The sequence below is a fragment of the Mobula birostris genome, chromosome 8 (assembly GCF_030028105.1).
Source record: "Mobula birostris isolate sMobBir1 chromosome 8, sMobBir1.hap1, whole genome shotgun sequence".
NCBI classification, from domain to species: domain Eukaryota; kingdom Metazoa; phylum Chordata; class Chondrichthyes; order Myliobatiformes; family Myliobatidae; genus Mobula; species Mobula birostris.
This window is the reverse complement of record NC_092377.1, coordinates 83,708,832-83,727,313: the sequence shown is the minus strand read 5'-3', so window position 1 is coordinate 83,727,313 and position 18,482 is coordinate 83,708,832. Positions and strand designations below refer to the sequence as shown.

The window sequence follows — 18,482 nt, the reverse complement described above, 5'->3', positions numbered from 1 at the left end:
AAATATCTGAGGAGAGGATGGGCATGTACACACACTTGCTCATATTAATTTGTACTTGGACTCCCTGCAAAAGCAGGCAAACATACAGTCCTGGAAAACCATCAGATTTGGAGAAATCTATGTTCAAGGAAGTTGCTCTGCTGAGCACTGTGGGCGTGCTATATTAGCGCCCAGAATGTGTGGCTGTCCACAGGACATCCCTAGGCGTGTTGCTCGTTAACACAAACTGTGTATTTCACTGACACAAGAAATTCCTGAAGAAGGGTCTCAGCTCAAAACATCGACTATTTACTCTTTTCCAGGGACACTGCCTGACCTGTTGAGTTGCTCCAGCATATTGTGTGTCATTTGATATTCTGATATGCATGTGATAAATAAATATGAATCGGAAAGAATGGAGGAGAGTTAGAGTAGTTTGGAAAGAGACTTGAAGATATGGTGGCCACTCATGGAACAATGATGGCTGATGATGATCCAATCAACAGCATTGATGTGGTGTGTAAATATAGAGACATGGAGTTGGAGGGGTTTGCAGAGAAAAAGATGTGAAAATATAGTGGGACTTGAAAACACTGATGGAAATCTTAACACTAAATTCTTAGGTTACTTTACTGATTAAGGAATAAAGCTAGAATGTTAAATCATGTCTTAATGGGAGTGAGATAACTGTCCTCAATTTTATTGACTAAGCTGGAAATTTCAATGAGCCAAAATATATTCACTCTTTGCTGATGGTACACGGGAAAAATGCCTGTGAGGTCCTCTTCGTGGGTCAGCACACTCCTCATCACGTTGCCTGCATTAGGATGCCGGGGTTGTGCAGGAGGTCAAATTTCAGCCTACCTGATCTTCTGCTCCACAAGTGAACTCAGCAGCAAGTCCAGAATCAGAGATCTATCAAGCTGAACGATGTCACCTCACCAATGTAAGCAGCACAGCTGCTTTCATTGAGATGGGTCATCAACCTGGGAGGAAAAAACAAAAGTAAAAAAAACATAGAAACATAGAAACATAGAAAACCTACAGCACAATTCAGGCCCTTTGGCCCACAATGCTGTGCCGAAGACGTACTTACCGTAGAAATTACCTACTGTCACCCATAGCCCTCGATTTTTCTGAGCTCCATGTACCTGTCCAGGAGTCTCTTAAAAGACCCTATCATATCTGCCTCCACCACTGTTGCTGGCAGCCCATTCCACGCACTCACCACTCTCTGTGTAAAAGCTTACCCCGGATGTCTCCTATGTACCTACCTCCAAGCACTTTAAAACTATGCCCTCTCATGCTAGCCATTTCAGCCCCTGGAAAAAGCCTCTGACTATCAACATGATCAATGCCTCTCATCATCTTATACATATCTATCAGGTCACCTCTCATTCTCCGATGCTCCAAGGATAAAAGGCCGAGTTCACTCAACTTATTCTCATTAGGCATGAACCCCAATCCAGGCAAAATCCTTGTAAATCTCCTCTGCACACTTTCTATGGTTTCCACATCCTTCCTGTAGTGAGTTGACCAGAACTGAGCACAGTACTCCAAGTGGGGTCTGATCAGGGTCCTATATAGCTGTAACATTACCTCTCGGCTCCTAAATTTAAACCCAAGATTGATGAAGGTCAATGTTCCATATGCCTTGTTAACCACAATGTCAACCTGTGCAGCAGCTTTGAGTGCCCTATGGACTGGCCCCCAAGATCCCTCTGATCCTCCCCACTGCCAAGAGTCTTACCATTAATGCTATATTCTGCCATCATATTTGACCTACCAAAATGAACCACTCCACAGTTACCTGGGTTGAACTCCATCTACCACTTCATAGCCCAGTTTTGCATCCTAACAATGTCCTGCTGTAACCTCTGACAGCCCTCCATACCATCCACAACACATCTAACCTTTGTGTCATCAGCAAACTCACTAACCCATTCCTCCACTTCCTCATCCACATCAAAAATCATGAAGAGAAGGGATCCCAGACAGATCCCTAAGGTACACCACTGGTCACCAATTTCCATGCAGAATATGATCCGTCTACAACCACACTTTGCCTCCTGTGTGCAAGCCAATTCTGGATCGACAAAGCAAGGTCCCCTTGGATCCCATGCCTCCTTACTTTCTCAATAAGCCTCGCATGGGGTACCTTTTCAAATGCCTTGCTGAAATCCATGTACACTACATCTACTGCTCTACCTTCATCAGTGTGTTTAATCACATCCTCAAAAAATTGAATCAGGCTCGTAAGGCACAACCTGCCCTTGACAAGGTCATGCTGACCATTCCTAATCTTATTATGCCTCTCCAAATGTTCTCCAAACCAGCCATTGAAGTAAGACTCACTGGTTTATAATTTCTTGGGCTATCTCTGCTCCCTTTCTTGAATAAGGGAACAACATCTGCAACCCTCCAATCCTCTGGAACCTCTTCTGTCCCTATTGATGTTGCAAAGTTCATTGCCAGAGTCTCAGCAATCTCTTTACTTACCTCACACAACAGCCTGGGCTACATCTCATCTGGTCCCGGAGACTTATCCAACTTGATGCTTTCCAAAAGCTCCAGCACATCCTCTTTCTTAATGTCTATATGCTCAAGCTTTTCAATCCACTGTAAGTCATCCCTACAATCGCCAAGATCATTTTCCATAGTGAATACTGAAGCAAAGTATTCATTAAGTATCTTTGCTATCTCCTCCAGTTCCATACACACTTTTCTACTGTCACACTTGATTGGTCCTATTCTCTCACATCTTATCCTCTTGCTCTTCACATACTTGTAGAATGCCTTGGGGTTTTCCTTAATCCTGCTCACCAAGGCCTTCTCATGGCCCCTTCTGGCTCTCCTAATTTTTTTCTTAAGATCCTTCCTGCTAGTCTTCTAATCTTCTGGATCTCTATCATTACCTGGTTTTTGACCCTTTCATAAGTTTTTCTTCTCTTCTTGACTAGATTTTCAACAGCCTTTGTACACCACGGTTCCTATATTCTACCATCCATTCCCTATCTCATTGGACCTATGCCAAACGCTACGCAAATATCCCCTGAACATTTGCCGTAGTTCTGCCGTACATTTCCCTGAGAACATCTGTTCTCAATTTATGCTACCAAGTTCCTGCCAGATAACATCATATTTCCCCTTATTCCAATTAAATGCTTTCCTAACTTCTCTGTTCCTATCCCTCTCCAATGCTATGGTAAAGGAGATAGAATTATCATCACTATCTCCAAAATGCTCTCTCATTGAGAGACCTGACACCTAACCATTTTCACTTCCCAATGCCAGATCAAGTACAGCCTCTCCTCTTGTAGGCTTATCTACATATTGTGTCAGGAAGCCTTCCTAAACATACCTAACAAACTCCACCCCATCTAAACCCCTCGCTCTAGGGGCACGCCAATCAGTATTTGGGAAATTAGAATCTCCCACCACAACAACCCTGTTATTATTACACCTTTCCAGACTCTGTCTCCCTATCTGCTCCTTGATGTCCCTGTTACTATAGGGCGGTCTATAAAAAACACCCAGTAGAGTTATTGACCCCTTACTGTTTCTAATTTCCACCCACAGAGACTCAATAGACAATCCCTCCATGACTTCCTCCTTTTCTGCAGCTGTGACACTATCTCTGATCAACAGTGCCACGCCCCACTTCTTTTGCCTCCCTCCCTGTCCTTTCTGAAATATCTAAAGCCTGGCACTCTAAGCAGCCATTCCTGTCCCTGAGCCAACCAGCTCTCTGTAATGGCTACAACATCATAGCCCCAAGTACTGATCCACGCTCTAAACTCATCCACTTTGTTCATGATGCTTCTTGCATTAAAATAGACACATCTTAAACCATCGGTCAGAGCAGGTCCCTTCTCTATCACTTGCCTACCCTTCCTCTCGCACTGTCTCCAAGCTTTCTCTATTTTTGAGCTAACAGCCGCTTCCTCCACCTTTTCAGTTCGGTTCCCACCCCCCAGCAATTCTAGTTTAAACTGCCCCAATAGCCTTAGCAAACCTACCCGCCAGGATTTTGGTCCCTCTCATATTCAAGTGCAACCCATCCGTTTTTGTACAGGTCACGCCTGTCCCAAAAGAGGTCCCAGTGATTCAGAAATCTGAATCCCTGCCTGCTGCTCCAATCCCTCGGCCACACATTTATCTTCCACCTCTCTCTATTCCTATATTCACTGTCGCATGGCAGAGGCAGAAATCCCAAGATTACTACCTTGGACGTCCTGCTTCTCAACTTCCTTCCTAACTCCCTGTAGTCTGTTTTCAGTTTGGGGATTATTTTCTATTGTAATTATTATTGATATTTTTAATCAAATTATTTCCTTCTAATTTATTCCTTTTCAAATATTGTTAATCTTTTCAGTATTTAAACCTATTTCCTTTCTGAAAGAATGTCTCCATTTACAGAGAACAGAGAAAAAAACTTTTAATATAACTGCCATGAAAAGGGTATCAGATTATTCCAAAGTCACACCTTAGGCTCTTCCAGTGATCTTCCATTGACTTTTTCCCTTAGAGAACAAACTGGAAGCTCCATTTAGACTCTAGGACTGCAAAAACTTAGTGCAGCATCAGGAAGGACAAGGCGAAGCTTGATCAAGCTTAAGGTTACAGCATGAATCTTTTGTCACTCACCAGCTTTCAGGTATTAGTTGTGCTAGTGGTTTCACTGAAATTAGTGGATATGGGAAATTAAATGCAATGATCTATAACTGATGCTCAGGCAAGCCCTTAGACAACTGAAAAAAAAATCAAGTGTTACACAATGACATTTAAAGTAATCTAAATCTTACCCTGAGTAATAAATAACTACCAAAAGAATAATGTTGTCACTTGGTATTAAATGAGAATGTTTTGTTCCTCAGGAATGCAATAGCATTGAACCTTATCCTGGGCTTAAAGTCCTCCCAGGAGTGACCTCCACGGCATTTTCATCATTATGCTGGTGTATCTCTGATCCTATTAGAAACCTCTGCGAACAGGCATCATGATGAGCATTTCATTGCTCCTGCTTTAAATTCCATAATTACTTGATATTCACATGGTTGTTCTATTTTAGATGGCAATTTGAATTTTCCACTTTTCTCCTTTCTGATAGCCCTATTTAAATCTGCCTGAGTACACAAATTAATAATTGCCCGATTTTGAATTTATTAAGCTGACAAGTTTTTGAAACCATTTTGCAGTTTAATATGTAAATGCCATAATATTCACACCCTGGAGAGATACAGTACTGCGGGTTCTTCAGTTGGCAAAAACTGATAAATACTGTTTGATAATTCAGTGTCTCGATTTTTTGTGATGAACCATGTGACATAAATATTTATGACCTTACTGGTTGGCTCACAAAGTGAACAAAGGGTCCATATGTATATCTGGCCACATCCTGGCTACCGTGGTAACCAGGCTTCAGCACAATTGGATAATTGCTATCCAGACTTTGGTGCCAAGTTTCCACTTTAGTTCTTTATCTGAATGCTCATTTTTATCTTCGATCCGGATTGGGATTCACATTTCAATTATCCTACTGAAATCACTCGCCATTCATTTCATATTAAACTTTGAGCTCACCGCGATGGAGCTCGTCAATGTGACATAGGCAGGGATACACCATTCTGAGGAAGAAAAGAAATATTCCTTCTGGTGTGAATGGCAATGAATGTACTGAGTTCATAGCCTCAATAATACAATCACATCATCACACTGCTCTATCTCTGAAATTACAGAATGAATTTCAGAGAGAGAGGACAATGTGCTAAAGGACATTGGATGAGTTCAGTCAAGGATAAATTGCTAGGCAATGATTCAAACATTGCTCAGAAATTTTCCCCAGGCAGCAGTAGAAATCAAATGGACTGCAATAATGTGTTCCTCCATTTTAGTGATAAAGTGGATTAATCAGCCATACTTATTTCCCAATTTGCCTGATCAGAACAGCACCACACTGAACTATTTCAACTGCACATCCAATGAGATGGCAAATAATCAATGCTTTATGTGTTGAATATGAAGACTGCAACCAGGGTCTAGGTCTTAGGAGGCAGCCAATTGCCAATGACTCAGTTACCTCAGTTTTAGGCATAAATCTTGACATTTTGCAATAATGTAAATTTGGTTGCCTACCAATTCATAGTCACCAGTTCTAAACACCTTGCCTCAATACCTTCGGGATATGAATGGAGGGATGAGTGGCAGGAGACAGGCCAAAATAATGTTTCTTCTTTCTGTTCTGTTTTCTATGGAAGTTCTTGAGATTTCTGTGCATACGTCCCTTCTATCCAAAAACAGCCTTTGCACTTCAAGTTTGCCAAGGAGCTGAATGTACTTCACTTTATTAAGCAACTTTTGAAAATCTATATAAACAACATCTGCTGTACAATCCACATCCATTTTTGCTACTAACTCATCAAAAGCTTCAGTTTGTTCAAACATGATTTGTCTTTAACAAATATATTTCATTTAACACTCCTTGTTCTCCAAACAATTGCTTATCCAAATCAATGCTAATTGCTTCTCTGTTTCCTCTATCTAATAACTTCCCTGCCACCAAGGTAAACTGGCTGACTTGTGTTTACCAAATTGCTCTTCTCATTTTTTGAACAAAATAGTAATATATGCAGTCTGCAGTGTTTTGCCACTACATCTGTATCAAAAGATGACAGGAGCCTTCGGCTAGCTGTGCTACTCCCTGGCTTTCTTCAATGACCTAAGGTGATTCTTCATTGGTCTGGCTAACTTATGCAGTTGAAGTACTGTCATTTTATTATTTAGGTCAGGATTTTTTATCCAATTAGTTTATTGTAGCCTTAGCCATGCCTTGGTTCGGTAAGTTTATTATAGCCGGGGGTAGTAGTGGAGATAAACTCCAACTACCTGCCAAATCCTCTCAATAGCATGAATCTCAAAAAGCCTCTGACATCTAAATCCAGCTCCTGGCATTTACCTGTGGCTTAGATATTAAGCCTGGAGGCACCATTTCTACTGACAGGAGAAGGGGCAAAGACAGGTTACTGGCATCTTAAAACCAGTTGCTTTGGGAAAATGGGGCTCATCAACGGTGGTTGGCAGCTCATCTAGGAGAAGGAAATCTCTAATCTCAAACCTCTGCTGCCTTGTGGCTATACCCACTCATGGGGAATGCTTTGGGAACAGCAAGGAAAAATCTGGAGCTGGAGTCCCTAATGCTGTTCAAAGCTGATTGGCAACTCCTGCAATACAGCTGGTGCCAAACTGTATTAGTCTCTGCTGTTCCTTTGGAGAGGAGGAGCCTGGTGCATGGGCAACAGCTTGCTCTTCCAAGCATACTGCCCTGGCTTGGGTACCAGCTTGCACATCATATAGACTGCTAGGACACAAGATCAGTGGTCGAGTTCAACCAGCAGAGGACCTCATAGTAAGGTCTTCTTCCTTGATGCAAAACATACATTTAAATCCTCTGCATTGCTTTGGGAGGTCTCCACTGGGTACCCATTCAGCAAAAACGCTTTCATTATTTGTATAGCCGTGGCTTAATTTTTCTATCAGCTGGCAATGTAGTCCTGTGTCCTTTCTGTTCCTCTTACTTCCTTTTATAAAACCATGAGATATAGAAGAAGAATTCAAAGTTCAAAGTATGTTTATTATTTTGAATTTGTCCATTCAGCCCATCAAGTCTACTCCAGCATTCAATCAAGGCTGATTTTTTTTTCAAACCCATTCTCCTGCTTCTCCTTGTAACTCTTAGTTCACTTACCAAACAGGAATCTATTAACTGCTGCCTTAAAATATTCAGTGAACCCTCTGTGATAACAAATTCCGCAGATTCTCACTCTGGCTGAAGAAATCACTTGTCACGTCACTTCTAAAGGGATAAGCCATCATTCTGAGGCTGTGCCCTCAGATTTGGACTCTCCTACTACTGGAAGCAACCTCACAACGTTCAATCTGTCCAGGCCTTTCAGTATTCAGTTTGGTTTCATTAAGGTTCTCTCTCATCCTTCTGAGTTCCATTAGCCCAGAATCATGAAATTCTCCTCCTACTGTGCGTTAACCCTTTCATTCCCGGGATCATTCTTGTAAACCTTTTTTTTTAGATTATGAGAACACTCAGTCCTCTTTTATTGTCATTTAGAAATGCATACATGCATTAAGAAATGATACAATGTTTCTCCAGAGTGATATCACAGTAAACAGGACCGATCAAAGACTAACACTGACAGAACCACATAATTATAACACATAGTTACAGCAGTGCAAAGCAATACCATAATTTGATGAAGAACAGACCATGGGCACAGTAAAAAAAAGTCTCAAAGTCCTGAGTCGATCGACTCCCGAGTCCCCGATAGCAGGCAGCAAAAAGGAAAAACTCCCTGCCATAAATCTCCAGGCACCGTCAACTTGCCGATACCTTGGAAGCAGCCGACCACAGCCAACACTGAGTCCATCCGTCTGAAAACTCCGAGCTTCCAACCAGCCCCTCCGATACAGCCTCCCGAGCGCCATCCTCTGCCGAGCGCCTTCGACCTCTCCCCAGCCGCTGAAACATGCAAAGCCAAGGATTTCAAGGCCTTTGGCTCCGGAGATTCCTGTTACCACACAGTAGCAGCGTCAGCGAAGCGGGCATTTCAGAAGTTTTCCAGATGTTCCTCCGCACTCTCACGTCTGTCTCCATCAAATCAGAATTGTGTACGGTCCCCTACTTGACAGATTACAGATATTCATCACCGAAGTGGCCGCGTGCACTGCCGTCGCGCCACCATCTTCTCCCCTTTTGGGCCATCTCCAAGTCCAGCACACCTTTCCTCAGATAGGGGACCCAAAGGTAAAATTTCACAATATATTTCTGCTTTGTAATGTATATCCATTTCTTAGTAAAGGGGAGATTATTGGGATCGCACAGAGGAGAAATATCTTCAGTCAGAGAGTGATGAGCCTTTGCACTTTTTGTTCCAGAGGGGAACAGAGCTCAGTCATAAAGTTCATTTAAACCAGGGATCAATAGATTTCCAGATATTGAATGAATCAAAGAACATGGGGTGATTGCAGGAAAATTATGCTGAAGTGTAAGATCAGTCTAATCTTATTGAAGGATGGAAGCAGACTCAAAAGGTCATATGGGTCACGCCTGCTTATGCCTAGGATTCTTACATTTCTATTATGAAGCTGACTACTGCTCAAGGTATACAAGGTAAATAGTACTAGATAGGACATTGAAAGATGAAGAACAGAGGAAGCATTCACACATAAATCTTTGAAGGATACATGCCAGCCTCACAATGATATTGATAAAATAAAATAGAAATCTGCAAATTTGAACATGTTGGAAATATGCAAGTCAGGCAGCATTTGTGGAATGAGAAGCAATTAGATAGAGAGACAGACAGATGGATACTTCATTGATCCCAGAGAAAATTACAGTGTCACATTAGCATTATAAGTGCACAAACATACAAATATTAGAAAAGAAGTAAGAAGGAATAAAAGTTAAGTTACCTCAAATAGTCTAACAGGATGGGGTCGTCACTTCCCTGGCTATAGGTTGACTCATTATAGAGCCTAATGGCCAAGGGTAAGAAAGACCTGATATAGTGCTCTTTGGAGCAGCGCAGTTGTCTCAGTCTGTTACTAAAAGTGCTCCTCTGTTCAGCCAAGGTGGCATTCAAGGCATGCAGAGGGAGAGAAACATTGTCCAGAATTGCCAGGATTTCCTTTTCTTCCAAAGCATCCAGTGTGTCCACTTTGACTCCTATAACATAGTTAGTCTTTCTAAGCAGTTTACTGAGCCTGTTGGCATCACACATGTTGATGCCATTGCCCCAGCACACCACCATGTAGAAAACTGTACTGGCAACAATAGACTGCTAGGACATGTGCTAGAGAAGCCTGCATTCTCTGAAGGACCTCAGTCTCCTCACGAAGTAGAGGCAACCCTGGCCCTTCTTGTCCACAGCCTCTGTCATTCAGGTGCACCCCAGCTTGCACGATTTGACAAAGTCTTCCACCAGGGCCCTGTATTCATCCTTCTCTCTTCCCTTTATACACCCAACTATTGCTGAGTCATCAGAGAATTTCTACAGAGGACATGACTCAGTGTTGTATCTAAAGTCTGAGGTATACAGGGTAAACAGGAAGGGAGCCAATATAGTCCCCTTTGGAACCCCAGTGCTGCTTATAGCCATGTCTGACACACAGCTCTGAAGCCGCACAAACTGTGGTCTGCCAGTCAGGTAGTTCATTATCCAGGATACTATGGAAGTGCCAACCTGCATTGAACGGAGATTTTCCCCCAACAATGAGAGCTGTATGGTATTGAAGGCACTTGAGAAATCAAAAATCATGATCCTCACAATGCTACCCTGCTTATCCAAATGAGAGTAGGCTCTGTTCAGCAGGTAGATGACAGCATCATCAACTCCATTGTGCTCCTGGTAGGCAAGCTGCAGAAAGAGAGAAAAACTAACTTTTGTCAAGCATTTATATCTTACTTCTTATTGATAAAATATTTGGGATAATGGACTTTAAAGCATGGAGAACAAGAACACAATAGTTAAACTTACATAAGGTGCTAGTTCATATGGAGCTGGAATATCATGTTGAATTCAGGGCCAGCGTTGGAAGACATCATGCGTTTGGAAAGCCATAATAAAATTAGAATTAAATGAGGGATTATTATGTTGAAATCAGTTTGTGGATAGACTGTCAAGGATGGAATTGTTTTCCACAGAACAGAAAAGACTACAAGGAAATTGATTTGAAAAAGGTGCCTAAAGTTATGAAAGTTTTCGACAACACTGAAGAGAAATTATATCCATTGGCTGAAGGAAGGATAACCAGAGGACATGAATTTAGGAAATTTAAGGAAAAACAAAGCAGCAAATAATGATTTTTTGTGTACCTCCTGAGAGGCTAATCAATACTGGATCTGCATTATTCTTCAAAATCTAATCGGATATACACTTGAAATGGCTATTAGAAAATGATCTGATTGCTTTTGGAAAGAGATAGCATAGTTCATAGGCAGAATGGACACAGACTTTGCTGCAATAAGTTTACAATGTCTGAGCATTAGAGAAAAACTACCAAGCTCATGTGATCATACACATCTAGGCACCCACCATAGGACATTAGTCGCTACATATGGATGGTGATTACTTCATCCAAAGGAGAAGTGAACAGAGAATGCTTTACATCTTGCTGTGGCTAAACCTTTGATATTTCCAATTGGATAATCCAACACAGCTAAAATGTTTTAATCTATGACCGGTTGCATCACTGTCTAGTATAGAGCAACTACTGCACAGGATCAGAAAAAGTTGCAGAAAGTTGAAAACTCAGCCCGTTCCATCATGGACACCTGCCTCCCTGATGCCTCAATAAAGGCGGCATCCATCATTAAGGACCCCCATCACCCAGGACATGCCTTCTTCTCATTACTACCATCAAGGAGGAGGTACAGGAGTCTGAAGACACACAGTCAACATTTCAAGAACAACTTCTTCCTCTTTGCCATCATATTTCTGAATAAACAATGAATGTGTCCGCAGTATTTTACCCTCCCTTTTTGCACTATTTATTTACTGTATCTTTTATATACTTCTTTCTGTAATTTATAGTTTTTACTAGACAACAGGGTGACCTGTTGGGGCACCCTTTGAGAGAAGGGTAGTGCAGTCTGATGTGACCAGAATGAACATTAAATTTTCCTGAATGCTATTGGTATCGCTTTGCTTTGGAAATTGAAGTAGAAAACCTCAGTTTATTAAAGAAGAACAACACGTAGCTAAGCAAATATAGCTGCTCCTCATTCAACGAAGGACACTTTTGATGGCATCATTTCTGGCTTATCTGCCACCCTTGTGCCTCTCGTTATCATTCTGGAGACGAGCAGCCCTTTCATCCCCATCTCTTCATCTCTTCTGCTATTTGTTGTTTGTCTCTGATCCTGGAGACGTGCATGCCTCTCTTCCTCTGTCTCTTCTTCTCTCATCTTTTTTTGCCCCGACTCTTTGATCCTGAAGTCGTGTGGCCCTGGCGTCATCCGATTCTTGTTCTCTCCCGCTCCTTGCCACTTCCCGACGATGTTTGGTGGCATCTCTTGACCATAATGTCCCCCTTCCCTTTCCACGTGGCATAATTAGGCTGACTATTTTTTTACCCTAATGCTGGATAGAAGATATGAAGCACTAACACCAAAGGATGCTGATGATTCTTGATGATGTGGTTGGTGCTCTCCTGAATGGATGTAATATAGTCACCGCTGTCCTTCGACTGCAGCAAAGGGTTTTATGGTGTCTCGAAGTACAACATTACAATAAGATGTAATTATCTCTTATTGATGGGTGGCAGTTAGATCTGTCCCAATCCTGGTGATTAACAGAATGTGACCCCTCAAAATAGTGCTGCCCTGCCCTTTTGCTCTAGTAGGTGTTGCTGCTGAGGCTGGCCATGCGCATGTGTCGGGCTGTCGCGTCCCGATTTCCATGATGGCCGATCGGCTCTCAGGTGAAAGCCAGCCTATTGATTTTTGGCGAATGAGCAATTTTATACGAATATATAACCCTGAACTTTGCCTGCATTCTGTAAGTTCACGCATTTTAATTCAATTTAGCCAAAAAAAGTGCCACTGTAATGCACCGTTTGCGCTAATTGGAGGTCACAAACAGACAAACAGACAGAGAGAGCATGAGAGTTTTGGTAGTATATAGATTACTATGTATTCCAATGTACTCCTTCTGAAAAATAACAAATTTTATGACCTACTCCAGTGATATTAAACCTGATTCTGTTTCTCTAGATACTCTTTACAGCTTTATTTGAGTCGGGGACAACAAGAATGACAAATACTTTCAAATACAAAAGAGACTTTTTCCTGGGCACATTAATGGGCTATTTCCATTGACAATTTGTATACACATTGGTGGGACTGCAAGGCCTCCACATAATTATGGCTGAAAACTGCTTATTTCTGGAGCTGATAAGCTTCCATTTCAAACGAATTAAAAACGCTGCTGAATGCTGGCTCTGGTGAAGGCTTGAAGAAATGTCAACATCCCACTTCCTACAAACACTGAAGTTGATTCAAACTGCAAACGTGAAAGTGATTTTTCTCTAAGGTTGCTGCAACAGATACTTTCCACCAGCTGACCGAGGATGTGAAGAAGCCTGCTCAAATAGAAATTAGTGACGAGCCTGTTAACCTGCTTTTAACAGTCTCAATTTCTGCATATTGGAACAGTTACAGAAGGTTTTACATACACAGCTTTACATAAGTAGGAGGCAGCAAGATTGATGGATACTTTCAAATACAAGAGACTTTTTCCTGGGCGTGTTATTGGGCTATTTCTATGGGCAATTTGTGTGCAGATTGTTGGGACTGCAAGACCAAGGAGCTGATTATTGACTTCAGGAAGGGAAACCAATGAGCCAGTGCTCATAGGAGGATCAGAGTTGGAGAGGATCAGCAACTTTAAATTTGTTGGTGTTGTCATTTCAGAGGACCTGTCCTGGGCCCAGCACCTAAGTACAATATACAAAGAAAGCACGGCAGCACCTCTACTTTCGTAGAAGTTTGTGAAGATTCGGCATGTCATACAAAACTTTGACAAACATCTGTACGTGTGCAATGGCAAGTGCATTGATGGGCATCACTGTCTGGTATGGAAAACCAATGTCTTTGAACAGAAAATCCTACAATAAGTACTGGATATGGCCCAGTCCATCACAGGTAAAACCCTCCCCACCACTGAGCACATCTATACAGAGCGTTGTCACACGAAAGCAGCAATGATCATCAGGGACCCCGAACACCCAGGTCATGCTCTCTTCTTGCTGCTGCCATCAAGAAGAAGGACAGGAGCCTTAGGATTCACGGCACCAGATGCAGGAACAGTTATTACCCCTCAACCATCAGGCTCTTGAAAAAAAGGGGAGAACTTCACTCAATTTCACATGCCGATCACTGAACTGATCCCACAACCTGTGCACTCACTTTCAAGGATCCTTCATCTTATGTTCTCAAAGTTTATTATTATTATTATTATTATTATTGTTGTTGCTGTTGTTGTTGTTGTTGTTATTTCTTTCTTTTTGTATTTGCAGTTTATTTTCTTTTGCACAGTGGTTGTACGTCCAGTTGGTGCAGTCTTACATTGATTCTATTATGGTTATTGGATTTATTGAGTATGTCCACAAGAAAATGAACCTCACGTTGTATATGGCAACATTTATGTACTTTGATAATAATTTATTTTGAACTTTGAACTTTAAAACTTTGCATGTGCCATGGCCTTCACTACTTACATATGATGAATCACAAACTGCTACCAGAATCTTATTATTTTATTGTCCTCAATAGTGAGCTTATAAATGGAAACTTCATTATGATTAAAGTGAATATCATTTTCTGCAGATCCCTATGTGACATAATTAAGTTCTTGAAAGTGCTTCCCCTTGTTTGTTGAAGCCAGTTGTTATTTTCACTTTTCAGCAAACAATTAAATGTCCAAACAGGTTAAAACAGATGCTCCCACGCACAAGGAGATGCTCCCTTTTGCAAGGCGAGAATCATTAAGTGGCGGAATTATGCAGAATTGAATTCAACAGTGCTGCTTCCCTTCGGGAGTCTTTATGGTGCAAATTGCAAAACAAAGAAATCAGTCTTCCTGCTGACTATCTGTCACTTTAACAATGTGGCTCTCTTTAGTGTCTTGGGAAAATTAAATTAAATCAAACTGGACAGTCATTTATTTCTTTTTCCTGAGCAATAAACTCAAGAAAATTGTAGCTATCAGGGGAGTAGAAAAGAAAGGCAAATGATTGGTTATAAAACAAAGGTCAGATTATTTGCTTCCAGATATGGACGTCCTTTTAAATTTGTTGACAGCATGTGTGAATGTTCAGGTCTGACACTGTTAAATGCTGCGGACACCTTCCCTGTGGTGGTCTCACCATGTAGCATGAGCGATGTCACAAGATAATTCTCCTCGTTAGCAACAATGCGGTGGTTCTGCTGCAGTATGTAAAAGGAAGAGATAATCCATTGATAAAGTGAGACAGGAAGTGTTGCCAATGTTACTTTATCACGTTGTTTCAGTAGTGCGTGGCTCTTTGCTTTATGATCTTTTTGATGTCTTCATGCAGGACGCACCACAAGAGTACATTTACACAAGGAGGATGGCTTCATGATGTTCTAGCTCCCAAAGCAGTAAAAAAGTTGACGCTTAGCACTGTAACCAGCTACTGTGGTGTAGGATATGTTTAACTAATTAAAGGAAAATGGAACTATGTTATGAATAAATGCTTGGAAATAGATTTAATTCTTTCCTCTTTTCAGACAGCCCTTAAAGTAATTTTTATCCGAACTTTGCCAAGGCCCATCACTAAATGTTGTTTAAATCCTCCTTGCAGATACCTATATTGCCAAGCTGTAGATGCCAGACAAGTTGTTATAGTGAAATTTGGGGTCCACAGTTATTCAAGTGGTTTCTAATGAGGAATTAAAATGATGGAATAACACAAAACTTTTCACAGTGTAAGAACATCCCAATGTATTTCCTTTATTCATTCATGATATGTGAGCATTGCTGGCAAGACTACATCCTCTGCTCTTCCCCAATTATTTTCGATCAAATGATGGCGAGCTGCATTCTTGAACTACTGTGTGGTCCTCCTCGTAAAAGTTACACAACACTGTTATTGGGTCGTTCCAGCATTTTGGCCCAGAAACCACTGGTGATAGTGGTGAGCCCGCACGTCAGGATGAAGTGTGACCTGGAGGGGGGTTTTCAGTGGCGACATTCCGAGTTTATTGCTGTTCTGTCCTTCTAGGGAGAAAAGATTTTGTTTTTGGGAGATGTTGCCTAAAGAAACCCTAAAGAGACACCATTGTACATCAGGATCTCACACTCATCATAGACATCCTCAGAAGTAAAAGAGAGTGTATAGCTCGGTGGGTGGGATGACTATCTAAATTAACACACACAAAATGCTGGAGGAACTCAGCAGGCCAGACAGCATCAATGGAAAAGAGTACAGTCAACAGACCCTTCAGCAGGACTGGAGAAAAAAAGCTGAAGAGTAGATTTAAATGGTGGTGGGACGGGAGAGAGAAACACTAGGTGATAGGTGAAACCTAAAGGGGGAGGGATGAAGTGAAGAGCTGGGAAGTTGATCGGTGAAAGAGATACAGGGCTGGAGAAGAGGGGGTCTGATAGAAGAGGACAGAAGGTCATGGAAGAAAGAAAAGGAGGGAGAACCACCAGAAAGAGATGATGGGTGGGCAAGGAGATAAGGTGAGAGAGGGAAAAGCGGATGTGGAGTGGAGAAGGGGGTGAATGGAGAAGTTCAAGAAATCGATGTTCATGCCATCAGTTTGGAGGCTACCCAGTCAGAATATAAGGTGTTGTTCTCCTACCTGTGTGGCCTCATCACGACAATGGAGGAGGCCATGGATGGACATATAGGAATGGGAATGGGAAATGGAATTAAAATGGGTGGACTCTGGGAGATCCCGTTTTTTCTGGCAGACAGAGCATAGGTGTTCGGCAAAGAGGTCTCCCAATCTACGTCGGGTCTCATCAATATACAAGAGGCCACCAGACACAGTAAATGACCCCAACAGACTCACAGGTGAAGTGTTGCCTCACCTGGAAGGACTGTCTGGGGCCCTGAGTGGTAGTGAGGGAGGAGGTGTAAGGGCAAGTGTAGCACTTGGTCCACTTGCAAGGATAAGTGCCAGGAGGGAGATCAGTGGAGAGGGACAAATGGACAAGAGAGTTGCATAGGGAGTGATCACTGCTGAAAGCAGAATGCTGGGGAGGGAAAAATGTACATGGTGGTGGGATCCTCTTGGAGATGGCGGAAGTTACAGAGAATTATGTGCTGGACACAGAGGATGTTGGGGTGGTAGGTGAGGACAAGAGGAACCTTATCCCTGGTAGAGTGGTGGGAGGATGGGGTGAGAGCAGACATGAATGAAATGGAAGAGATGCAGTTGAGGACAGTGTTGATTGTGGATGAAGGGAAGCCTCTTTCCTTGAAGAAGGAGGACATCTCCATCGTTCTGAAATGGAAAGCTTCATCCTGAGAGCAGATGCAGTGGAGCAGAGGAATTGAGAGAAGGGGGTGGCATTTTTACAAGTAACAGGGTGGGAGGAGGTGTAGTCCAGGTAGCTGTGAGAGTCCATGGGTTTGTAACAGACATCAGTAGATAAGCTGTGTCTAGAGATACAATCATACAAACAGAGAGATTGAGAAAGAGGAAGGATATTTAAGGGCAGGATGGATGTTGGAGGCAAAGTGGATGAAGTTGACAAGTTTTGTTTGTTTGGATAAATCTGAACTTAAACTGTCGTAGCACTTTCACTGAGCTTACTAGATGGACAATATTTCATCACAATTCTGACATGATAAAAAGTCATGAGGCTCAAAAGCTGAGTCACTGATGTTAAAATACCAAACTTCTGAAACATCTGTGGACTGGTGCAATCAGTTTATTGAAGTTTCTAGTGCTTGTTGGGAAGTTGGTGGCAAGCGATGGCAATGCCCTTGAGCATCATGGCTAGATGCTTTGCTATGTTCTTATATCCTTCTCCTGCTTTGTGGGCATCATTTGTTTTAATTTTCAGAGTGCTAGGCAGCTGCTTAGAGGAGCCCATGGCTGCTGATTGTTGGGACAAGGCTTGAGGAGTCAGGGTATTTATAAAGCTTTGAAATTTGCATCACCTGACTTTTCCTAACAATGATTGTGAACAAGCCATAGCCCTAACAAGCCAAATAAGGTATGAGACCTTGGTAAAAGTTATCTGAGAGCTCAAATCTCTTGGGGTGCCCAAAATTTTGCATGGTGCTCCTTTCCTTTTTTTCACTCTAAAATTGTACAAACAAAAATAATACACTAATCTTGCTTAAAATTTTGAAAAGAATGTTTCATCTTTAACTTTATGACTTTTGGCAATCAGTTCAACTTCTACTCACTAAACTATTCACAGTAACAGAAATTTTGACCGGGGTGCCCAAACTTTTGCATGCCACTGTACATACCACCAAACAAGGCAACATTTCTCTGTATCAGGGTCTAAAGCACAGTAGTACATATAACATACAACAACTTAAGAAAGTAAGAATTAAATCTACAAATGAATTACATATGCCAAACAAAGTAATGTGCATAAACTAAATATTGTAGTACAAATTATCCGGTGACAGATCAAATGTGATGCGGCAGGGAATTCATAAGCCTGATTCCCGGAGGGAAGAAGTTGTTGCCTATTCTTGGAGAGAAAATGTCTTGCAGCTGCACTGGAAAAGTTTGGTTTACTGTGTATCTAGTTCTGAGACACAGAGTTTCATTACCATAGCTGGGATGCTGTACTGGCTGCATCAAATATTTAAAGGCATTACTTGGTATCACTTAGAGTAATTTGAAATGGCTGAGTCTCCTTTCTGTAATTGGAATGACTTTAGGAGAAGCCTGAAGTGGATCACTCAACAGTTTTGGCTGAAGGTAGTTG

At 41.8% G+C, this 18,482-nt stretch overlaps 1 long non-coding RNA gene across 1 annotated transcript in view; it reads right to left on the bottom strand.

The window, feature by feature from the left end:
• Positions 1 to 18,482, bottom strand: part of LOC140202229 (uncharacterized) — a 77,057-nt gene that overhangs the window by 11,098 nt on the left and 47,477 nt on the right. The window contains exon 3 of the long non-coding RNA XR_011887045.1: positions 844 to 965. This is a non-coding gene — a long non-coding RNA (uncharacterized lncRNA). The remainder of the gene's footprint in view (positions 1 to 843; positions 966 to 18,482) is intronic.